Genomic DNA, 26,248 nt, shown 5'->3' with positions numbered 1-26,248 from the left:
ATAACATCCTGCTCACCAGACTCAAGGACCTCGGCATTGAAGGCTCTGCACTCAGCTGGCTCCATTCCTACCTTTCCAACAGATCCCACTTCATCTCTCTCCACAACCACACCTCTGCTACAGCCACAGTCACTCAAGGAGTTCCCCAAGGCTCCGTACTCGGCCCCCTCCTCTTCATCATCTACATCCTCCCCCTTGGTCACATACTCCGCCACTTCAACCTGGACTTCCACTGTTACGCCGATGACACCCAGATCTACCTCGGCACCAAATCCCCCCACACCCCCCCCCCCCTCTCCCATATCAACTCCTGTTTGTCAGCTATAAAAACCTGGATGCAACATAACTTCCTCAAACTCAACAGCGATAAGACAGGATTCCTCCTCATAGGCTCCAAAGCCACACTCAGCAAAATCAATAACCCCACTCTCACCATCGACGGCACCACTATCTCCCAATGCCCGCAACCTTAGCGTGATCTTTGATTCCACCCTCTCCCTTGAGCCTCACATCCGCCATGTCATTAAAACCTCCTTCTTTCATCTCCGCAACATCGCCAAACTCAGACCCTCTCTCACACCGCCCGCTGCTGAAAGACTCATCCATGCCTTCATCTCCTCCCGACTGGACTATTGCAACTCACTTCTCCTTGGCATCAGCTCCACCTACATCCACCGACTCCAACTGGTCCAGAACGGTGAGCCGCCCGACTCATCACCCACACCAAATCCTGGCATCACATCACTCCAGTCCTCAAACAACTTCACTGGTTTCCCATCTCCCACCGGATCACCTACAAAATCCTGATCCTCGCCTACAAAGCCCTCCACCATCTGGCCCCTCCCATATCTCACTGACCTCCTCTCCCCCTACCAACCCTCACGGACCCTCAGATCCACATCAGCCGGTCTCCTCTCCATCCACAAGTCCAACCTCTGCAGTTTTGGGGACAGAGCCTTCTCCAGGGCAGCTCCCAGGCTCTGGAACTCCCTCCCCCAACTGATCTGCAATTCCGTGTCCCTCACCATCTTCCAGTCCCGCCTCAAGACCAATCTCTTCACCTCTGCCTATCCTTAGCCCCACGTGCCGTCCCTTTTCATCTGTGCATTAATTGCCTCGTATTGTGTTTTGAATTGTATTCTGTCTTTACATTGTGTACTAGTCATGTCTCTACTATTTATTTCATTCCCCTTACATGTTTTTCCTCTATCTGCTAAATTTTTGTAAGGTGTCCTTGAGACTCTTGAAAGGCGCCCATAAATAAAATTTATTATTATTATTATTATTATTTACAATACATATTAATGATTTGGACGAGGGAATTGAATGCAACATCTCCAAGTTTGCAGATGACACGAAGCTGGGGGGCAGTGTTAGCTGTGAGGAGAATGCTAGGAGGCTGCAAGATGACTTGGATAGGCCAGGTGAGTGGGCAAATGCATGGCAGATGCAGTATAATGTGGATAAATGTGAGGTTATCCACTTTGGTGGCAAAAACAGGAAAGTAGACTATTAACTGAATGGTGGCCGATTAGGAAAGGGGGAGATGCAACGAGACCTGGGTGTCATGGTACACCAGTCATTGAAAGTAGGCATGCAGGTGCAGCAGGCAGTGAAGAAAACGAATGGTATGTTAGCATTCATAGCATAAAGGATTTGAGTATGGGAGCAGGGAGGTTCTACTGCAGTTGTACAGGGTCTTGGTGAGACCACACCTGGAGTATTGCGTACAGTTTTGGTCTCCTAATCTGAGGAAAGACATTCTTGCCATAGAGGGAGTACAAAGAAGGTTCACCAGACTGATTCCTGGGATGTCAGGACTTTCATATGAAGAAAGACTGGATAGACTCGGCTTGTACTTGCTAGATTTTAGAAGAATGAGGGGGGATCTTATAGAAACTTACAAAATTCTTAAGGGGTTGGACAGGCTAGATGCAGGAAGATTGTTCCCGATGTTGGGGAAGTCCAGAACAATTTACACAGTTTAAGGATAAGGGGGAAATCTTTTAGGACCGAGATGAGGAAAACATTTTTCACACAGAGAGTGGTGAATCTCTGGAATTCTCTGCCACAGAAGGTAGTTGAGGCCAGTTAATTGGTTATATTTAAGAGGGAGTTAGATGTGGCCCTTGTGGCTAAGGGGATCAGGGGGTATGGTGAGAAGGCAGGTACAGGATACTGAGTTGATCAGCCATGATCATATTGAATGGCGGTGCAGGCTCGAAGGGTCGAATGGCCTACTCCTGCACCTATTTTCTATGTTTCTATATAACTTCAGCCAAGTTTCCATTAAGGCCATGATACTGATGCAAACATTCATAGTAAGGTCCGAGACAGTAGATTGTAAGGAGATGCAGGATTGTATGTAATCAGTTGATGCCATGTCTGTGAACCATTTATCTAAACAATGCAGCGGGTTAATCAGGCAGCTCACTTTGGATCAGGGAAACAAGATACTGCAGATACTGGAAATTAAAAATAAAATTCTGGGTGTACTCAGCAAGTCAATTGGAATCTATGGTGAAAAAAACATAGTTAAAATTCAGGTTGATTAACTTTTTTGTCTGCTGAAAGGCCATTGACCTGAAATATTAATTTTGTTTCTGTCTGGTTGACCAGCGAAGTATCTTCAGCTTTCTGCTTTTAGTTCAGCTGTCTTTGTATGTGCACTCTTCCTTGCCTAATTTTCCTCTGCATGCTCTCTCCAAATTATCACCTACTCTATGTGGCAGAAGCGGAAGTGTTTGCTTGCAAATTCTAATTTACGACTAAATTATGTAATGTAATTAACTCACTTTCACCTCTGTAGATTTTCAGCTGACCACTTATTTAGATACTGAGGGAATCGTATGATGCGAGGTTCGGATATTGGTACTGTGGTAAAGGTGTAGTCGTGATGTTATTGTGTGACAGAGCATTCGTGAGTGGCTGAGTAGCCTAATCTTGCTTTTGTTCCTAACTTGACTAAGTGGGACCTGTTGGGTCCCATTCTCACACAGGAGGCCTGGACCCCCAATTCAATATTCCACCACTCGCCCATAGGCCCCAACTGCGCAGGCGCAGTTGAGGGGTCCCCGTCGTGACGCGTCTGATCCCCCCCCCCCCCATGCACCCACCCACTTCGCCATTATCATGCACTCACTCCCCCCCCCCCTCAACCCCCCCCCCCCCATCCACTCTTAACGGCTTTCCGGCATTGCACCCATTCCCGCCTATTGGGTTCCCATTGTCAAGACAAGAGAGGCAAGAGAGATTTATTGTCACATGTACCAATTGGTACAATGAAATGTGTGGTCGCCATACAGCCATACGAATAAAAAAGAGCACAGAACACGATAGTCTTTAACATAGACATCGCCACACAGCAGAATCAAAGTTTCCCACTGTGAGGGAAAGCACCAAAGTTCAGTCATCCTCCTCTGCTGTTCTCTGTTGTTCACCCTTGGTCGGGGGGCTCCCAAACCCTGGCTGTCGCTGCTATGGGCGGCCCGATGTTCAGGTCCGCTCACAGGATGATGGAACTCCGACGTCGGAACGGGAGAACATTCTCCGTGGCTTGGACTTCAGAATCGGCCACTTCCTACCAGAGACCGTGGCTCCTGAAGTCCACAGTCCGAGCTGGGGGGAGATTCATGCTGGCAGCCCTCGGCAAAAGGAGCCCAGTTCTCCGCGATGTTGAAGTCAGCGCCGCCCACGGTGGAAGCTCTGCAAACCACAGTTCCGCGATGTTGAAGCAGCAGGTCCAACGCTCCGGAGCTTCAAACGGCGATCCAGGTAAGGCATCGCCCGCTCCGCAGTGAATCCAGTGCTGCACTGCTGCTGAAGCTTTGGTCCGGTCCCCGGCAGGAAAGGCCGCGCCAATCCAGTTGGTAGTCCGCAAGGGGGGGCGAAGATGCGACTCGGAGAATAGTCACATCCTCGCCAGGAAGTGACTGAGAAACAGTTTCCCCCATACCCTACCCCCACTCCCCCACATAGAAATACAAAAAATCCTCCAAAACGTACTTTTTAAACAAACTAAAAATAAAAAAAAGATAGAAAACAGACAGACTGTAGGCAGAGGCTGCCATAAATGGGGTGCTCCTAGTGAGATTGAGATGTAGAACACGCAGGCATTACCGCAGGCACAGTTGATGGGCATGGCAAGTGGGAAATGTATTTATTAAAGCTTAAAATGTGAATAACTCTTATAATTTAATTACAATTTAAATGTTAAAGATGAGACTTATTCTGTTCAGTTCTTTCTTGTTGTATCTCTTGTTGCATTCTGCAGCCGGGGGAGGGGGACAGCTTCAGGCAGGGCTGTTGGGGGCCGCTGGGGAGAGGGTGAGCGCTGCCGTGGCTTACCGCTGCCAACCCTTGCCGCAGCCTGCCACTTCCATAGCCTATCCCTGCCACGGCCTACCCCTGCCTATCGCTGCTGCACCCCACTGGCTTCAGGCGGGGACCCGTTGGGAGCATCCTGCTGCTTGGGACGGCTTCAGGCGGGGACCGTTGGGAGGGGGGGGCATCCTTCAGGTAGGGACAGAACGGTTTAGGGCGAGGGCCAGTGGGGGTGTGCATCCTGCACCCGACAAACCCTTCTTCAGACGCTGTTGCCTCTCTCGCTGTTTAATTTTATTTCTGTTTTTAACCTCATTAAAATGATGAAGCGCCACGTTTAGGAGCAAAGGTTCAAAAATATCCTGGCTATCTCTATTTGCACAGTCATCTTTTGAACACACTGCTGGGAATTGTGGGATTTAAACCAAGTATTACAGTAGAGATTGGACAAAATACATTCAAAGCAAATGACAAACCAGAGAAGAGTTATAGTTAATTTCAAGGTTCTAGTTGCCAAGAGCAGAGTTGGGAAAGAGGAAGTATCACTAAGGGGCCCTTTTTTTAAAAAGGATTACACAATCTTTTCCAAGCTTGGTGACTGACACAAGTATATGCCACAATTTCGAACATCTGATCCTTGTTTTTAAAATCACCTTGTAGCTTCCCCTTTCTCAAACTGTATTCTCTACTCCAACATCTATTACTTTCTGGGATAAGAGGAGTCTTCTCATTGCAGTCTCTCCATCGGCTCCAAATGTAATACTGCACCACTGCCAAGTGTTTAAGCTTTGGAAATCCCTTCCTAAGCCTCTCCACTTCCCAATCACTCTTACCTTCTTTAACAATCTCCTTAAGGCTTTCCTCTTTAACTAACCATTTGGTCAGCTGCACTAACACCTTCCTCAAAATTACTTTTTTTTAAATGGGACTCAAAATTCTTTTTGTTCAGTTTAACGACACTCCTGCAAAAAAAATGAATTTATTTTATTTTCAAGCAGAGGCTGTTGTTTTGTTAATATTTGTTGTTGAAGTTGGCAAGCACAGAAATTTAAAAATAAAATCATTTTTGGGCAGTGGGTGTGTAACTGTTTATGTGTGGAACCCCAAATTGACAACTACAATCACAACTGAAGACCAATAACATAAAATATGTTTTATTTCAACAATACCCAAGTAGAAACTATTATTTTAGCTATGGACGTGAGGATACAAATTCCAATTTATGTTCAGATTGTTACCAAAAATCAACAAAAAACCCCAAAGTGAACTATAAGTAGCTGATTTTAGATTTGGCAACATAATCTTGTCAGCAGTCATTTCGAAATCTTGTTCCTCTTCTGCTGACTCCAGAGGAGTTACTTTTTCTACTGTTACTTCATTGTGGATTTTGAAATATATACTCTGAAACAAATTTAAAACTAATTTGAAAGACATACATGAAATCCAAAAACTGCAGAGTTCAAATAAAACAGCAATGGGAGGCCTGTGGAGAGTGATGGAGGGATTTTTTTTTCTGATTCGATGTCTGTCATTGGTGTTATAACATAGGGACTTCTTTGGACTGGACTAGCCCTTGCTGTCTCCTCCCCTTCCTTTACCCTCGAGCTGTATCCTCCCATCCCCCCCGCCCTCGGGATCCTCCTCCTCCCTTTTTCCTTCCTTCTTCCCCCCCCCCCCCCCCACCCCCCATCAGTCTGAAGAAGAGTTTCAGCCTGAAACTTTGCCTATTTCCTTCGCTCCATAGATGCTGCTGCACCCGTTGAGTTTCTCCAGCATTTTTGTGTACCTTCGATCTTCCAGCATATGCAGTTCCTTCTTGAACACTAGAACCTTTGCAGTTTGTGACTTGGATGTGAATGTAAGAGGTGCGATTTGTAAGTTATTAGTACTAATCGCAGAATCTTATCCCCAAATCATGTGAATAAAACTAGAGAACATGAACAAGGTGGAATAGATTTGAACGGGTTATGAGGGGAGCTTCTTCAATTCGCTGACAGAACTTAAAAAATGTGCAGATGAGACTTTACTCACCATGACATAGAGGACCTTGAACCTATTACTTGGAAATTAGGTTAGCCTGAAAGGGTGTCCTCTGGTTGGTGGGGACAATTTGGGCTGAATGACCTGTTCCATGCAGTGTGGTTCTGTAATTCTATGCAATTTGGGGATAGCAAACAAATTGGTGGTGTTGTCAATATGAAGAAAGGTTGTTTAAAACTACAGCAGAATATAGATCAGATGGAAAGTTGGGAGGAGCAAAGACATGTGGAATTTAATCCCAACAAGTACAGATTGGTAACACCTCCTCCTGACCATCAGCACAGGGGCACCTCAGAGCCATTTGCTTACTCCCCTGCTCTACTCTCTCTGTACGCATGAAAGTGTAGCCAGATAGCTCCAATGTCATCTCTGAATAATACCGATGATACCACCATCATTGGATGATGGCAAGTACTGGAGGGAGATCATTAAGGTTAAGTGGTGTCAGAACACCAATTTTGCCTTCAGCTTTAGCAAGATGTTAACTCTCTGCTTTCAGAACCGTACTTTTAGCATGTGGGTTACATATTAGACACTTCTGGTTTATGTATTCATGAATCTGGCTTGTTCAACCCAAGACAATTTTGAAATTCTTATCTTTGTTTTTAAATCTGATGGGCTATTAGTAATTCAGGTTATTAATGACTTTTCATGAGCAGTGAAACTTAAGAACTGAACTCCTGCACTAAAGATACCTAGAAACAAGATGCAAAGCCAAGGTACATGGAACAAAGGGTTTTCATGCAATCAAGATACCCTGCCTTTCTGACACGCATATAGTATCGAACTTAGCAGCAGGTGATAAATTTGAAATTGGTGAACTTTCATCCGTCATGGAAATAAAGATTTTAAAAGGTGTTACCAACTCCTGTAACAGAATGTGAACTGTGTACAGAGCACTGGCATATTTGTTGACATAATCACATGTATGCTTAGATTTTATTTATTTTATTTTTTTTAAAGCTCCCCTCAAAAAAATATCCATTTCACACAGCGACTTGAAGTTACCAAAGGAACCAGGCAGCACTATTTTCTGCGGAGTATATCAGAGCTGCTTCAGGAACTGGCAGTACTGCCAGATTTCCCACTGCAGTGACTGTGCCCTTTAAATATCCCACACTGCCTTTCAGACATGGTTTGCATCTTAAATAAAAAGGCAATAGGCTAGAAGTATTCAGCATGTCGTCTTTGTCTGAAAAAAAAGACTGCTTCGCGTTGCAGGCAAGATGCTTTAATTTGAATCTTTTTTCACTCATCTAAATTGTTAACCAAATTTTCCCTTTCCAAATTACTTTTCCAAAAATTATTGCCACCTTTCAATATTCCTGGATCCCCACTAATAATTTAGTTGAGCATATAGTTTGTGATCTGAAATCCTTTGCAGATATTTTAAAATGGAGGCTACCAAAATGATTAGTCAGCCAGCATCCATTTTCAAGTCGTAAAATAAATAGAACACAAGCTTGTGCTGTCGCTGCAAAATCTTAATACAAAATGCTCTCTGTCGCAGCACTGAAGTCCTTTAATCAGAGAGGTTGCCCATCACTAATGAGCACTAGAATTTCCAGCATTGCTTAGTCATTGCTGTTTCACTGTTTACATGAACTGAGTGGGTCCTGGTGATAAAGATTGATAACATTTGCTATTTAGTCTTCAGTGAACATTTATCACAATTTAACTGCACCCCAAAGACTGCAGTAAAAGAGAGGGGTTGGGGATATAGGTGACTGTTGGTGGAATTGCAGCAAGGGGAAACCGTATACTGGTGTGGCTAGTAGCGAAATATATAGATATGGATGGACAATCTGGCATTGACCTAGGCACTTAATTCAGACATGGCAAAGTCGATTCCAGTTCTGCCAATCCGGCATAGACCTCCACACAAACATCTGGAGATTGATATATAAATTTGGAGGATTAGAGACTGGTGAAACAACAGTCTGATATAGGTATACATAAAGAATGATATAATATAGCACTTGGAACACTACAGCACTGTATCTGCACTGAACATGATGCCAGGTTACCACAACATCTGTGCCGAACATGATGCCAAGTTAAACAAACCTTCTTTGCCTGCATGTGATCAATATCGCTCAATTCCGTGCATATCGATGTGCCTATCTAAAAGCCTCTTAAATGCCACTATCTACTTCCATTGCCGCTCCTGGTCTTCGAGGCATTCACCACCCACTGAGCAAAAAACATGCTCTGCACATCTCCTTTAAACTTTGGTCTTCTCAACTTAAAGCTATTGGTCCATTGGTCACAGACCTCCTGTCAGAAGAACCCCTTTCCAGCACTACCCTCTGTCTTCACTTGGTAAGCCAGTTCTGAATCAAAATGACAAAATCACTGTGGATCCCATGCATCTTAATTTTCTGAATTAAGCCATTTTGAGGTAATCAAATGCTTTATCAAACCCCATTTGGACAATATCCACTGCCCAACAATATCCTTCATCAATCGCAAAAACTTATTGAAGCTAGTAAACTTTCAAGTTAGTAAACTACTGCGAGCAAAACCATGTTGCCTATCCCTCATTATCCCATTCTCTTCCAAATATGATTATATCCTTTCCAGAAGAATCCTTTCCAATAGTTTCGCTACCACTGAATCATAATTTACGGACAATGTGCCAGATTATTCCGATAAAATCTGAATCAGATTGAGAATGAGAATGAGGGGAGAATGTGGGGAGAATAAAATATCGAATTAGTGTAGATGGCACAGACTCGGTGAGCCCAAGGAGCTGTTTCTGTGCTGTATGACTCTAATGAGCCTGTCCCACTTAGGAGATTTCAGTCGTATCAGATCGCCAAAAAAACGGCGACTGGACTCCCCCTAGGACAATGTCTACGACAACCTACCTCCTAGTCAACGTCAAGCTATGGCAAGCTACCGAGAACCGGCGACCATTAGGACATCCACTTATGACAACCTACGTCCACCAGCGACAAGCTACGACAAGGTAAGACAATTCAGTCGCCGGTACCTGTCGCTGGTTAATGTAGGTAGTCGCCAATGGAATTCACCTAAGTCAGCACCAGGGACAACCTACGTCATCCTGGCGACAACCTGTGTTAACCTGGCGACAACCTACCATAGAACCTACATCAGGAGAAGTCAAGATACGCTCATATGTATCAAACCCACTGATGCCGAAAAATGTTCAACATGTTGAAAATTTTGCGGCGACCAGAAAGAGGCTACGACTCTTTGCGCGACTGAGGAGACGACTCACGGCCATACAGGCGACATCATGGTGACCACCAGCGAACATGTGGTGACAGCCAAGTCGCCTGTAGTCACCTAAAAAAATTGCCTTAGTGGGACAGGTCCATAAGTCTCCCTAACATGGAGACACAAGGAACTGCAGATGCTGATTTACAATGACAAGCACTGGGGGCTGGAGGACACAGCGAGTCATGCAGCATATCTTGAGAACATGAAATCTCCAGATGCCTAACCTAAAACATCACCTATTCATGTTCTCCTGAGATGCTGCCTGACCCGCTGAGTTATTCCAGCATTTTGTGTCTAACTCTTACATTGTGATTTGTACGGGAGGAGAACATTGCGTGGGTGCTGCTCAAATCACTGCTGTTTAACCTCTCACACTTGACACAGGAAAGTCTACTGAAACAAGACTCCTGAGGTGAATTGTGACTGCAAATTAATAGTGGAACAGAGCTGCTCCAGTGACCTGGATTCAATCCTGACCTCTGGTGCTGTCTGTGTAGAATTGTACATTGTTCTTCTTGTGACTGAGTAAGATTCCTTCCCTCATCCAAAAGGTATGCAGGTTGGAAGGTTAACTGGCCTTTACAAATTGCCCCTAGTGGTGTTGGTTTATAGTTATCACATGTACCAAGAAACAGTGAAAAACGTTGTTTACATGCTACCCAGTCAAATCATACTGTCCATATACTAGTACCACAGGTAGTAAAAAGCAAAAAGGGAAAAATGGCAGGGCAGAATATACTATCAATGGTATAAAATTACATATACAGCAAAAGTGCAGATAAAAAAGTACAAGAGCCATAATGAGGTAGTTTTATGAGAGGGTTGTCTGACATTGTGTAATAGCAGCGGGGAAGAAGCTGTTCCTGAATCTGGCAGTACGCGATTTCGACCTTTTGAATCAGCCCAAGATAGCGGAATGAACAGGGTTTTTGATTATTGTCTACTTTCCTGAGGCAGTGTGAAATGTAAATGGAGTCGATGGGGAAGAGGCTGGTTTGTGTGCTGGACTGGATTGGACATCCACAACTCTCTGCAATTTGCTGTGGTCTTAGGCAGAGTTGCAACGCTGCATCTGTAGAAATTATTAAGTGTCATTGGAGACATGCCAAACTTTCTCTTGTCTGAGAAGGTTTCCTGAAGTCAATAACTAGTTCCTTCATCTTACGACCATTGAGGAAGAGGTTGTTTTCTTGACACCACATTACTAAGCTTTCCATCTTCTGCCTGTTTATGAAAATTTAATCATTCAAATTTAACCCATCAGTCTGAAGAAGGGTCTCGACCCGGAACATCATCCATCCAGAGATGCTGAGTTACTCCAACATTTTGAACCTACCTTCGATTTAAACCAGCATCTGCAGTTCTTTCCTGCACATGAAAATGTAATCACATGTTAGTGCCTCTACTGCACTCCTGGTCAATCATCCTACTCCATCTCCCATACATTTACACCAATAAACAAAAATGGTGAAAGAAAGTGAACACCACGGTGAATGTCTGTAAATGCTTCAATGGATTTCTTCTGGTTTACATAGCAGGTCATGCATGCATTTATTCAGAATTCTCTACATCTGAACACCTGGAACAGTCTTCTTGAAAGGGGAGAGGACATTATGAGTGGATATCCTCAAATTCCATGATATCATTGATCCATAGTCAAGAAGTGGGCCAGGGATTGGAAAAGAGCACAAAACACTAATGTAGCAAAAATTACTGTATGTCAATATTTGTTCTATTTAAGCACAATTACAGAGCTATTGCAGCAATTTAAATTTGCAGAGAGAAAGGAAAATCTCTTGGAATAATATCCTGGGGTTTTTTTAAGCAGTTTGTGAGATTAGTGATCAGATTGTCCTCTGTACTATTGATTTTTTTTTAAATGATCTTTGGTTAAAACAGGAGGAATTAATTACATCATCAGAGAATTTGATTGTGAAACGTTAGTCACTCTGATCATGTCAGCAAGGAACATCAAGACAGCTGGAGCACTTTGAATGATGACATCAAATGAAGATATCTCAACTCGCTCAAACTGCTAGATTCTTTAACCATTTGGGGCCTATCTGTCTTAAAGAAGGCAACAGAACTTACTGCTTAAATAAAATAAAGTGAGATAAAATCCATAGAAGCAAATGTAAGATTAAGTGTTTCTGTTAATCCAAATAGAATTGTGCACAAGAGGCCCATTTGACATAGTTTGGCTATGCTGTCTTTTTGGATGAAGTTGGCCAATTCCTCTTTCAGTCTTTACCCTGTAGAGCTCAACATTTCTTCCTCTTTATTCTCAGAACTAATAGGTTTCGACGAATCAGAAAAATTAGGTGCATTTGGGACGCACTCTAAATATTCTAATCTCCGATATTGTTTCGTCTACTTAATACTTTGTAAATAAATACATTTTGTTCCAGACTAGCAGTGTATTTTCCATGCTCCCACTACTAAAGACAATGGCATCAGTGTGACATGGGATATTTTGCATATTTTAAGCGCTGATGGTTTTAGAGCCTGCAGCCTTGGTGAGCCACTTGGGAAACCATTTATAATCAAAGTGCAATCTGCAAACCAAAGAGGAGATGCAGAAAATACCAGGCTCTCCAGAGAATTAGAATAATAAGCGTATTCCTTATATGTTTCATTATCATTAAGATCGTATTAGCTCAACAGTTGGCCATAATTATATCTGTAATTATTGTGCATTATCTTTGCATAAGACAGGAACCTAACACAAAGCCATTGTATTGCAATTTGAAAATCATGACACTATACTTCTCATCTTTTCTAACAAAATATAACTAAGGAATATGCTGCACAATCTGATATTTACTGTATATCTTCCCAATTGCAGGTTGCTATGTTATTTATTAGAGCACCTAAGTCACACTTGATTTATAATTAGGGCCTGGATGCTTTGAAATTCAGTGCCTTCAGGAGATGAATCACATGCAACACTTCTTGGCATACCATTCTTCAGTGCTTCAGTGTATTTCTAACTGCTTCTTTGAATTTTATTCAAGAAACATGTTTTTTTATTTATTTTCCATATCAAACTACGTTTAAAGACAATTCAATATCTAATGCTAGTACATGTTAGATCTCATTCGCATAAAGCACATCTGATTATGAAATCATTGCACCTTGAATCAAAAGCATTTTTACTATTGTTAATATTTAAATATACCTTACATTCACTATAAATTAGTTGCATTTGAGATCTAACCCAAGGCGTTTGCAGAGGACATGAAGAATTTAAAGCAAAGAAAGCTTTTGCAGCACTTGAAGATATCATTTTCTAAGAAATTATGAAAAAAAAATGTAATGTCTGTTGCTAGCTGGTGAATAATATTTCAAACAGTGATCAACCATAGTTTCTTATAACCTACTCTGGTGAAACTAAAGCTCATATGAGTGCTATGATAATGCCTATCTAGCAAATAAAATGTCAGCAATATTGTTCCTTGTTATATTATCAATTGTTAAACTACACCACAACCAAAGAAATAAGGTGGTTTAAACTGGATTATAGCCATTAATTCAGTTTCTCATTGTCTAATAAAATGAAATAAAATAAATTCTTTGAAGTCCCTTTCATCACTTCAAACTTCAATGACAACATGAAAATAATTGCAACTGTTCCAAGAGCTGTGTGTGTAGACTGGTGTGTAATGGTTCCAAGGACTGCAAAAGTAATACACTTATAAATCACAGTTAGCATCCCTGTTCCTGAACTTGCTATCCCATCACTATCCAGCGCAAGGACATTTATTGCCTGTGTATTTAAGGATGTTAGCAATCTGGTCAACCTTTGGCATTGGCCCAGCAAAGAGATGTAGTCAATGGTGAAGGAGCAGTGCCTGTGCCAAAGATAGAATGCTGGCAGCATGTTAAGTCACATCTGGAAAGCATGGTTTAGTTTAGCTTAGTTTAGAGATACAGCGCGGAAACAAGCCCTTTGGCCCACCGAGTCTGCGCCGACCAACCATCAACCTGCACACTAACATTGTCCTGCACACTAGGGACAATTTACAATTTTTACAGAAGCCAATTAACCTACAAATCTGCGTGTCTTTGGAATATGGGAGGAAAACGGAGCACCTGGAGAAAACCCAAGCAGTCACGGGGAGAACGTACAAACTCTGTACAGACAGCACCCATGGTCAGGATCAAACCCAGGTCCCTGGCCCTGTAAGGCAGCAACTCTACCACTGTGCCACCCATGATGATGCAGCACATAGTGCTCCTGCTTCATGGTTCTAGTGACCTGGGTTTGTTGCTGATGTCCAATACAGCCTGTACATAGGCTGCACATTCTTCCATAGTAGAAACCTCAAATACTCTGGTTTCTTTCCAAATTCCAGAATGTGCTGGTTAATTGATTAAATGACCACGGTGTGTTACTGCTAGTGAAGGTGAGTAGAAACATTGAAACTTAGAAAGTAGGTGCTGGAGTAGGCGATTTGGTTCTTTGAGCCAATACCGTCATTCAATATGATCATGGCTGATCATCCACAAGCAGTACCCTGTTCATGTTTTTTCCCCATATCCCTTGATTCTGTTAGCCCTAAGAGCTAAATCTAACTCTCTCTTGAAAACATCCAATGAATTGGCCTTCACTGCCTTCTATTCACAGATTCACAACTCTGGGTGAAAATGTCTTTCCTCATCTCAGTCCTAAATGGCCTACCCCTTATTATTAAACTGTGACCCCTGGTTCTGGGCTCCCCCAACATCGGGTACGTTTTTCCTGCACCTAGCCTGTCCAATCCCTTAAGAATTTAATATATTTCTATAAGATGCCTTATGACCCTTCTAAATTCCAGTGAATATAAGCCTAATCGATCCATTCTTTCATATGTCATATGTCAGTCCGCCATCCCGGGAATTAACCCAGTGAACCTACACTGCACTCCCTCAAAAGCAAGAAAGTCCTTCCTCAAATTAGGAGACCAAAACTGCGGACAATACTCCAGGTGTAGTCTCACCAGGACCCTGTACAACTGCAGTTGGACCTTCTTGCTCCTACACTCAAATCCTCTCGTTATGAAGGGCAACATGCCATTTGCTTTCTTCACTGCCTGCTGTACACGCATGCTTACTTTCAGTGACTGATGTATAAAGACACCCAGGTTCCCTTGCACCTCTCATTTTCCTAATCTGACACTATTCAGATACTCTCTGGAGTAACTCAGTGGGACTGGCATCATCTTTGGAGAGAAGGAATGGGTGACGTTTTGGCATGAGACCCTTCTTCAGACTGGTTAGCGATAAGAGAAACAAGAGATATAGATGGTGATGTGGAAAGATAAAGAACAATGAATGAAAGATATCTAAAAAAGTAACGATGATAAAGGAAACAGGCCATTATATGTTTGTAGGGTGAAAATGAGAAGCTAGTGCGATGTGGGTGGGGGAGGGATAGGGAGAGAGAGGGAATGCTGGGGCTACCTAGTGAGAGAAATCAAATTTCATACCACTGGGCTGTAACCTGCACAAGCGAAATATGAGATGCTGTTCCTCCAATTTGCGTTTAGCCTCACTCTGACAATGGAGGAGACGGAGCACAGAAAGATCTGTGTAGGAATGGGAAGAAGAATTAAAGTGTCCAGCAACCGGGAGATCAGGTTGGTTCATGCGGGCTGAACGAAGGTGTTCCGTAAAACGATCGCCCAGTCTGCGTTTGGTCTCACCGATATAAGAGTCCACATCTTGAACAATGGATACAGTAGATGAGTTTGGAGGAGGTGCAAGTGAACCTCTGCCTAACCTGAAAGGACTGTCAGGGTTCTTGGACAGCCGAGGGAGGAGGTACAGTGACAGGTGTTGCATCTTCTGCGGTTGCAAGAGAAGGTACCTGGGGAGGGGGTGGTTTGGGTGGGAAGGGATGAGTTAACCAGGGAGTTGCAGAGGGAACGGTCTCTTCGGAAGGCAGAAAGGGGTGGAGATGGAAAAATGTGGCTAGTGGTGGGGCTTCGGGGTATGCGACGGCTGATGAGGTGGAAGGTAAGGATATGCAATGACTGATGGGGTGAAAGGTAAGGATAGGCGACGGCTGATGGGGTGGAAAAGACCTTTCCCTCCGCAACTCCCTGGTTAACATCCCTTCCCACCCAAACCACCCCTCCCCAGGTACCTTCCCCTGCAACCGCAGAAGATGCAACACCTGTCGCTATACCTGGACCCTCCCATTCCAACACAGACCTTTCTGTCCTCGGTCTCCTCCATTGTCAGAGTGAGGCTACACGCAAATTGGAGGAACAGCGTCTACTATTTTGCGTGGGCAGCTTACAGCCCAGTGGTATGAAATTTTGATTTCTCTCACTTCAGGTAGCCCTGGCATTCCCTCTCTCTCTATCCCTCCCCCACCCAAGTGGCTTCTCATTTTCACCCTACAAACTGCTTACAATGGCCTTTTTACCTTTATCATCGTTACTTTTTTTTCAAATATTTCATTCATTGTTCTTTATCTCTCTACATCACCATCTATATCTCTCATTTCCCTTATCCCTAACCAGTCTGAAGAAGGGTCTCGACCCGAAACGTCACTCATTCCTTCTCTCCAGAGATGCTGCCTGTCCTGCTGAGTTACTCCAGTTTTTTGTGTCTATCTTCGGTTTAAACCAGCATCTGCAGTTCCTTCTTACACCATTCAGATAATAATCTGCCTTCTTGTTCTTGCCACCAAAGTGGATAACCTCACATTCATCCACATTATACTGCATCTTCCATGCATCTGCCCACTCACCCAACCTATCCAAATCACCTTGCAGCCTCACAGCATCCTCTTCGCAGCTCACACTGCCTCCCAGCTTTGTGTCATCCGCAAACATGGAGAGTAGTTGGAGAATCTGGAGTGGGCTGATGGACATTGTGAGTGAATAAATCACAGTGAAATAAATGGTGAGATGATGGGGTGCTTTCAGCCAACTCCATGGGCCGAATAGCCTCATGTTAAAAGAAAATGAATAAATTACCAGAACACTCTTAATGTCTGTGGAATTACAATATTCTGTGAGATGAATAGCAATTACATTGCTCACATATTAGATAATTCTTTGAACTGTAGATGCCAGAAATCTGAAATCAAACTTCTGATAAACGGTCATTGACCTGAAATGTTAACGATGTTTTCTCATCACAGAAGCTGCCTGATTTATTGACTATTCTTAGCATGTTCGGTTTTTTCTTGCATTGGATTTGCTGGGTTTAAGGAGCAATAACCAGCTGTCGGCATGATCTGTGACCGCTGTTCATTGCTGACTCAGGCAGAATTAAAGTCTGCTTGTTTCTAAACATGAACTGCTCAATTTCATGCTCTAACATCCAATTACGAACAAATTAAAGAGAAAACAATACAAGCAGGACTCTGACTTGCTAGAGAACCCAAATGGAAAATATATAAACATAGCTTATTTTTAAACATGTATAAATATGATAAGTAATTTTTTTTTTAAATCCAAGAGCTTCATTAAACACTAATCTGCTGTGATCTTGAACTGCTCATGTTGGGAAGTGGTGGGAGTGAAGGCAAGTCCTTAATTAGAATTTGTCCTTCAATTTAAACTGTGTACCCTGTGACATTAACACATTGCACAACTATTTACAGTTAAAGGAATGTTTTAATATGTGGGCCATGTGATCTTTATTTCATTTAGCCTGAGGGTTCTAACGCAGACTCCAAAATGAAACTATTCCACTCCTCGATATTAAAGCTCCATCAACTTCATCAGTGGAAGGTCACCCATTCATTCCCAATAAAGAGGCATTGTTATTTTTTTTTTAAAAGAATGAATATGAAAAGTCATAAACAGTCGGGATTCATCCTGGCACTAACATTGCCTTTGCATAATCTTTTACCGAAGGCTAAAGCATAAACTGCCAGGAACAACCAGTCAGTATGTGTCAGCTGTGGATGGATGCTCTCAAAAAAACAATTCAGGTTTTCTCCACCTACTTATAAGCAAAACCTTTTGCAAGACTGAAAAATGCAACAAAATTTAAGATTCTATTGGGGCGTTAAGTAGACAACGGAATAGGTTGGCTCATTTAACTTGGCTGCTTCATTGAGAATTCACTGATTGCTGACAAGAGAACTGCAGGTGTTCTGTGGGATATTTATAGACAGCTTATTCACTTGCCTGTTTAACTTTAACATTTCATTTATGTTTCTTTATGAACACAAACATCCCAGAGCATGTTCGAGGGGAGTGAAACTATTCTCCTTTGAGTGCCAGCTCAACATTTAAGGCACATAGGGAAATAATGTCATTTTGCAGTAATAATGAAAATAACCATGCTTTTCAGACAGAATGCCAAATCAAACTAAATCATTATTGTTTTGGTGGAGCAGTAGACCAACTAACTTGCTTGAGGGGTATTCAGATTTAAGGCAGTGTGACATGGCTAAAAATGGCATCCTCTGTATATCTCTTCCAACCTACTAGTGTTCCCACTGGCTGATTGTGCACACTGATGCACGGAAACGTGAAGCATTTCTTTTGTATCGAAGATAGACACAATATGGTGGAGTAACTCAGCGGGTCAGGCAGCATCTCTGGTGAAAAGGAATAAGCGATGTTTTGGGTCGAGACCCTTCTTCAGACTGAGACACAGTTTAAGGTTGGAGGCTGTGGAGGGCAGACAACTGGAAGTGATAAAATCATAGCCGGTCTGAGAGATACTTTATTTTGTATTACATTCAAGCAGTGCCTCAGAACGGGGAGCTGGGTGTGTGGGCAGGGAGGGGTTGTAGGGGGGGGAGGGGCTGGGGGGGGGGGGGGGGGGGGGGTTGTGGTGGGAGAGGGTTGGGGGGAGGGGTTGTGAGGGGAGGGGCTGTGGGGGGAGGGGTTGTGGGGGGGGAGAGGTTGTGGGGGGGGAGGGGTTGTGGGGGGGGGGAGGGGTTGTGGGGGGAGGTATGTGTGGGGGGGGGGGTTGGCGGGGGGGGGGGGGGGGGAGTGGGGGGGTGTGTGTGGGAGAGGGGGTTTGGGGGCAGGGGAAGGGTCGTGAGGGGGTGTATGGAAGGGAGGGTTGTGTGGAGGGATGGTTGGCGTGTGGGGGGGAGGGGTGTGGGGGCAGGGGGGGGAGAGAGCTTGGAGAAAAGATGGGGAAGAGCCATGGGGAGAGTGCGGTATTACAGGGGATGGTGGCAGAGCCAGCGAGGGGGACCAGAGGGGAAGGGGTTGGGGATGCAATGGGGACTCACAGCGGGGCGCTCGTCACTTAGCTGGCCGCTTCGCTGGGCGTTCTCTGCCTGGGGCCTCCGCTTTCCGTTTGGCAACATCAGCGCCATCTCTGACTCCGCATTGGCTGGGTTGGGTCGGGCCAGACCGGGTCGGGCCATCCAGAGCCTCCCGCAGCTGCAGTAAAGATGCAAGGGGGGGAGAGAGCTCGGTGTGTGTGTGGGCAGGGGGAGGGTTGCGAGGGGTGTGTGGGAGGGGTGTGTGTGGGAGGGAGTGTGTGTGGGGGGGGGGGTGGGGTTGGGGTGCAGGGGGGGGGAGGGTTGTGGGGGTAGGGGGGGAGAGGGCTCGGAGAAAAGACTGGGAAGAACCATGGGGGAGTGTACAGTATTACGGGGAGGGAGGGAGGAGCCAGCGAGGGGCACCAGAGGGGAAGGGGTTGGGGGTGCGATGGGAACTCACAGCAGGCGTTGGTCACTTCGCTGGCCACTTCGCTGATCGTTCTCCTCCGCACGCCTTGCGGACTCACTCACTCAATCAGCACGGCTTGTGGACTCAGCCCCACCTCCGGGTCTTTATTCACCTCGCCCCACCCGGTGATTATCACATCTGGTGCCGGAAAGGGCGTTACCTTCATGGTGACTGACAGCCGAGAAGACCAATCTGCTGATCTCACGATTTATTAAATCTTCAGAACTTTTGTAATATTCCACCAATTGGAACAAAACTTGGTGCACTTGGAGCAGAGGAGAACGGTGAGTAAGGTGGCGAAAAAAGTCCTTGCAATATAGGGTACCGTTTTTGCGAAAAAATTAAAAAATACAAACCGGAAGAGGACAAGATGAGAGTTTTAGTAATAGTATAGATAGAAGATAGATAGATAGATATAGATAGATAGAAGATAGAAGATAGATAGATATAGATAGATGATAGATAGATTAATCACTACCAGCAAGCCAGAGCAGCAAATAACTCCACCCTGCTGAACAGCAATGAAGAACCTCAACAGCACCTCGCAAAGCCAGCTAGGACCATAACCATTGGCTTACATTGAGGACTCCTTCCAAAGGTGGTACCAGCACAACCTAAGGCAGGAGACCAATCGTCCTGAAAAGCAGAGAATTCCAGACTCTAAAGGGGCCTGTAAATGACCGCAAGCATAACGGATAATATTTGGGACTCAGACACTATACTTTAGAGCTTAAGTTAAGGTAAGGGAGTGTGTGTGTGGCTGTGTATTGTATTGTACATTATTGTCACGTGGACTGAGATACAGTGAAAAGATTTAATCAATTCATACTATGCATGAGTGCAATCGAGGCACACATAGCTACAAGAGAAAACTACCAGAGAGCATTTGTGTGCGTGTGTGAGTGTGTGCGTGTGTGAGTGTGTGTTTGCGTGTGTGCGTGTATGTGTATGTGTGCGAGTGTGTCCCTGCGTGCATGCGGGTGTGTGTTGTGTGAGTGTGCATGCGTACATGTGTATGCGTGTGTGTAAAAGGATTATTTTGCTTGCCTCAGGAATATAAAGCATTTGTGTAAACCACACTTAAACGGATATTAGTCAAAGTGGTCAGAAAAGGGAGGAGCAATAGTATAGTGCCAGATGTAGTGAATTTTCTATCAATAACATACACATATTTCTGCCTGATCATTCACTGACTATGGTTTCAGCCAAGAAAGCAGCATATAAACAAATTGTTTAAATGGACAATCAAAATATAACTATTCCTAAATTATGACGTGAAATACCTCAGACTAATCAAAGGGCAACATTTCAAATATCTTCTGAGGTTTCACGCATTTAATGTATTTCAGAAATATTCACAAGGTTGGACTGATATAAAAAAAGTCAGCTTCAAATTGATGCAACAAAACTTTTCACTGAACCTCAGTACACGTGCAAATAAGTTAAACTCAAATTCAAACTGAAACAAGGTGATCACTGCACATTTCGAACAGAACCCCAATCCTTTCTGAAATTCCATTAATACGAGCATGGATATATCTACAATCATGGTTTAGATTTGGTGTCTTATTAATATTTGGGCATTTTACTCAGTTCTAATCAAACTTGGCTGGGGACTTGTGTAACCTACTCTCTGAAGCATTTGCTCTTCTGCTGCATGATACCAATACAGCTGTAACAGTGCATTATTGCCAACATCGTGATTGTACACAGGGAAGAGAAAAATACCATTTGTTAACTTGTTCAAATATCTCTGACTCAGATGCAAGAGTTACATCAGAACCTTGTGAACATACAGTCATGCACAAAGCAATAACATAAAAATCACTTTGTAAGAAAAAAGATTTATATCGTGAAACAAGCTATTTAGTGTGCTATGACAATTTTGTAAAAGGTTTACTGATCCACAAAACAATGTTATAAATGACTATGTGATAATATATAACATTCTGCCTAAGGCCAATATCATAATGAGCATTGCCACTCTTATTTCTATTTCACAGTGCAATACATCACTGTAAATAGACTACAATATCACACTGTACAGGTTCGCAGGGGTGAATACAACCAAGTGATTATAATGAAGGTAGACAAAAGTGCTGGCGAAACTCAGCGGGTGCAGCAGTATCTATGGAGCGAAGGAAATAGGCAACGTTTCGGGCCGAAACCCTTCTTCATACTGATGTAAGGTGGGGGAGGCGGGGAGAAGAAAGGAGAAAGGAAGAAGAGGAGCCCGAGGGCTGAGGGAGAGCTGAGAAGTGGAGGAGACAGCAAGGGCTACCGGAAATTGGAGAAGTCAATGTTTATGCTGCTAGGGTGCAAACTGCCCAAGCGGAATATGAGGTGCTGCTCCTCCAATTTCCAGTGGTGCTCACTCTGGCCATGGAGGAGGCCCAGGACAGAAAGGTCGGATTCGGAATGGGAGGGGGAGTTGAAGTGCTGAGCCACAGGGAGATCAGGTTGGTTAACGCGGACAGAGCGGTGGTGTTCGGCGAAAAGATCGCCAAGCCGATGCTTGGTCTCACCGATGTAGATCAGCTGACATCTAGAGCAGTTCTGACCTGAAAAATCAAAATTTTCTCTCTCCACAGAATGGCAAGCTGAGAATGTTCTAAATGGTTCTAAAATATTTGTAACCCTGGGTTGCTGACCTAATATAACGCAATTCAAACAGGCATCATTATATAAAGTGAACCAGCAAGTTGGTTGGGAGAAGCATATCAGCAAGAATGCAGGAACACCAACATGCATTAATGTGGAATGCATGGTTATTTACCACCCTTGTTTCTGTCAGGTTGGTTTAAAACCTGGAAATATATTGGTTTCAGTCGCTGATTAAAGGGGTTCTTGTGACAAAAGAATTCTCACCCTTAGCTCCATGTAAATTCTTTCCACTCACTTTTGTTATGTGTTTGCACATCCATGGGCTCATTCTCCTCACAATGTATCTTGGTATCTCAGATTCTACTTTCTAATCCATGCTTCTACACCATTTCTGTGCCTCAGTTACTTCCCTTTCTCCTAGTATCCCCTGTTTTTAATATTTAGAACTGTTGCCCTTTATCTGCAATTCTTATTTCTCTTTTGCCTTACAGATCCATCCACATCCTTCCCATTTAGTCTCCCCTTCCTCATCTCTTCATCTTTATCACTTTCCCCGGTTATCCTCCAACTCACTCCTTTGATACCATCTTGGTTTGCTTTGTTTCCTACTCACACTATTCATTAATCCACTCTCAGCTTTATTATATTTGGCAATATCAATGTTTTATTACAAGTTTATAATCATTGCCTCAGTTTAAAATTACACCAAAATACAGCCTGCCCATAAAAAGTCCAGGTTTTCAATTACAGTGCCCTCCATAATGTTTGAAACAAAGACCCATCATTTATTTATTTGCCTCTGTACTCCACTATTTGAGATTTGTAATAGAAAATGTTTCTATTACAAAATGGCCTTTATTATGTCAGATTTTAATAAAGGCCATTTTTATACATTTTGGTTTCACCATGTAGAAATTACAGCAGTGTTTATACACAGTTCACTCATTTCAGGGCACCATAATGTTTGGGACACATGGCTTCAGAGGTGTTTATAATTGTTCACATGTTTAATTGTCTCCTTAATGCAGGTATAAGAGAGCTCTCAGCACCTAGTCTTTCCTTCACCTTTGGAAACTTTTATTGCTGTTTATCAACATGAGGACCAAAGTTGTGCCAATGAAAGTCAAAGAAGCCATTATGAGACTGAGAAACAAGAATACAATGGTAAGAGACATCAACCAAACCTTGGGCATACCAAAATCAACTTTTGGAACATCATTAAGAAGTAAGAGAGCACAGGTGAGCTTACTAATCGCAAAGGGCCTGGCAGGCCAAGGAAGAGCTCCACAGCTGATGAGAGAAGAATTCTCTCTACAATAAAGAAAAGTCCCCAAATACCTGTCCGACAGATCAGGAACACTCTTCAGGAGTCAGATGTGGATTTATCAATGACTGCTGTCCACAGAAGACTTCATGAACAGAAATACAGAGGCTACACTGCAAGATGCAAACTACTGGTTAGCCACAAAAATAGGATGGCCAGATTACAGTTTGCCAAGACGTCCTTAAAAGATCAACCACAGTTCTGGAAAAAGGTCTTGTGGATGAGACGAAGATTAACTTATATCAGAGTGATGGCAAGTGCAAAGTATGGAGGAGAGCAGGAACTGCCCAAGATCCAAAGCATACCATCTCATCTGTGAAACACGGTGGTGGGGGTGTTATGGCCTGGGCATGTGTGACTGCTAAATGTACTAGTTCACTTATCGTCATTGATGATATAACTGCTGATGGTAGTAGCATAATTAATTCTGAAGTGTATAGACACATCCTATCTGCTCAAGTTCAAACAAATGCCTCAAAACTCATTGGCCGGTGGTTCATTCTACAGCAAGACAATGATCCCAAACATACTGCGAAAGCAACAAAGGGTTTTTTCCAAGCTAAAAAATGGTCAATTATTGAGTGTCCAAGTCAATCACCCAATTTGAACCCAATTGAGCATGCCTTTTATGTGCTGAAGAGAAAACTGAAGGGGACTAGCCCCCAAAAGTACCATAAGCTAAAGATGGCTGCAATACAGGCCTGGCAGAGCATCATCAGAGAAGATACCCAGCAACTGGTGACGTCCATGAATCTCAGACTTCAAGCAGTCATTGCATGTGAAGGATGTGCAACAAAATACTGAACATGACTACTTTCATTTACATGACATTTCTGTGTCCCTAACATTATTGTGCCCTAAAATGGGGGGAACTATGTATAAACACTGCTGTAATTTCTACATGGTGAAACCAAAATGTATAAAAATTGCCTTTATTAAAGTCTGACAATGTGTACTTTAACCACATGTGATTTTTTTTTCTATTACAAATCACAAATTGTGGAGTACAGAGGCAAATAAATAAATAAATGATGGGTCTTTGTCTCAAACATTATGGACGGCACTGTAGCCTTTCAAATTATCTTTGAATTTCGATTCTCATCCAGTACACAAACAGTATTGATTGTCACTTACCATGTTGCAGGTGAGAATTCTCTAAATCTCTTCCTTAGTTGAAGGAATTGTTCAATGTTTGGCAAATTTTATTATGTCTAACCGCTTCAAGTTAGCATTGTAAGACATATCGCAAGATTTATCTAGGCTGGAACAGCTTATAGAAAACAGGTGATGTCTTGGAATTGATGTTGATTCAACATGAATGTTTCTTGTCTGTGCACAAAGAATATAATGTACATCCATGTGAGTTTTATAATTATATCATCACACTTGAATCATTAGCTTTAATCAGTTACCACTAATAGTGCTCTAAGGGTCCACATTGACATTTGAAGTAACTTTGCTATATGGCAATAACTTTATTCATAATAGACAGTATATAATTTTGTGTTTTTTTAATTTCAGGAGCATAAAATGGTTATCGTCTTATTAAAGCATTTATCTTATACCAGCGGGACTCGGTACACATGCAAAATACCAAAGTATACCAAAGTGTTATTTATCCCTTGGTATACAAACAGTAGAAATCAACGGTAGAAATTGAATCCATTCAAATCACTAAAGGGGCTGTCCCACTGCGGCGACCTAATCTGCGAGTTTAGATGAGTTTGCCCTCGACTCAAACTCGCAGGATGGTCGACACGTGGTCCTAGGAGTTCCTATGAGGCCACTGGAACCCTCCTCCATGCTCTAGGGAAGTTCCCGAATACTCGCGGCCGTGGTGCTCGTGCCCACGAGCTTCAAGGTTGAAGACACTCTTCTTAAATCGCGGATTAGGTCGCTGCAGTGGGACAGCCTCTTAACGCTTTCACACAACATAAGAAACAGAAGCTTTCACCTTTCTTGGTATATTGGATGCCCTCTGGTGTGGTAGTGAACAAAGATTGGAATAATTGGTGTATATTTTCCTGCGGTTACTAATTTCAGTAGAAATATTAATACAAATAGCTTTATGAAATCTCAGACATATCTGGTTCTTTTTTATGTTATTTAATCAAAGTAGACTAATGTGGTTAATTCGTCCTTAAAAAAAGAGTTAGACTTAACTGCTGATTAAAACTACACACTAAACAGTACGGAAAGGACCAAATGACAATTTTTAGGCTGTCTGGTTCCTGCATTGACATTTTTGACAGCATTTTTAAGTTAATTAAATCACATTTATAAGCTAATTACACCAGAAATAACTTCTCGTCCTTGAAATGTTAATGTATGCAAGGCTGCCAGCTGGGATGGAAGACCAAACTCATTATCTTTGATTGATGAACCATCCAAGGAGGTTCGCGCCAGTCAAATTTACAGCATGCATTTTTTAGGCCATGCCGAGGCATCCAAACAACAAACAAAATCATGGTTACACCTGAGTAACTTAGGTTGCATAAATGATGAAAACTCAGATTATTCGGCTTTCGAGAAATAAACTGTATTGCTCAGAATTTGCATCCGTTTCAGGCAACTGAAGGACAATCTGAATCGGAATCACAGGGGATTTCATACCTAGCTTTCTCTCTCTGCTTCCAGCAGTGATGACCTGGATATATGACATAGGCGACATTTGCAGTTTATTCTTTAAATAATTGGTTTAAATATGCTGTTAACATCTGCCTAGGTTTTGAATACTTTCTTCAATATTCCGTTGCTTAAATATTGTCTAAATCATGCCATTGTCTACCTATTAATTTTGAGTATGATTAACTAATTTCTAATTAAACAAAATGGTTGCTTTTAACCTACTTATTTGTTTAAGTTACTAAATAAATTAAACAAATGCAACAGAAATATTGACCAGGGTAAATGATTTGTATGGTGCTTATTTCATATTTTCTGAAGCATATAGACTTGTGGCATGTCATTCCATGTATAAGACTGCATTTCGCAGGAGGCATGGAACTGCTCATAGATTTATAACATAAATATAGTGTAATGAGAGAAACTGGTTCTTTTATAAGAAATA

Source organism: Leucoraja erinacea, chromosome 11, assembly GCF_028641065.1.
Source record: "Leucoraja erinacea ecotype New England chromosome 11, Leri_hhj_1, whole genome shotgun sequence".
NCBI classification, from domain to species: Eukaryota; Metazoa; Chordata; class Chondrichthyes; order Rajiformes; family Rajidae; genus Leucoraja; species Leucoraja erinaceus.
This window is presented reverse-complemented; position numbering follows the sequence as displayed.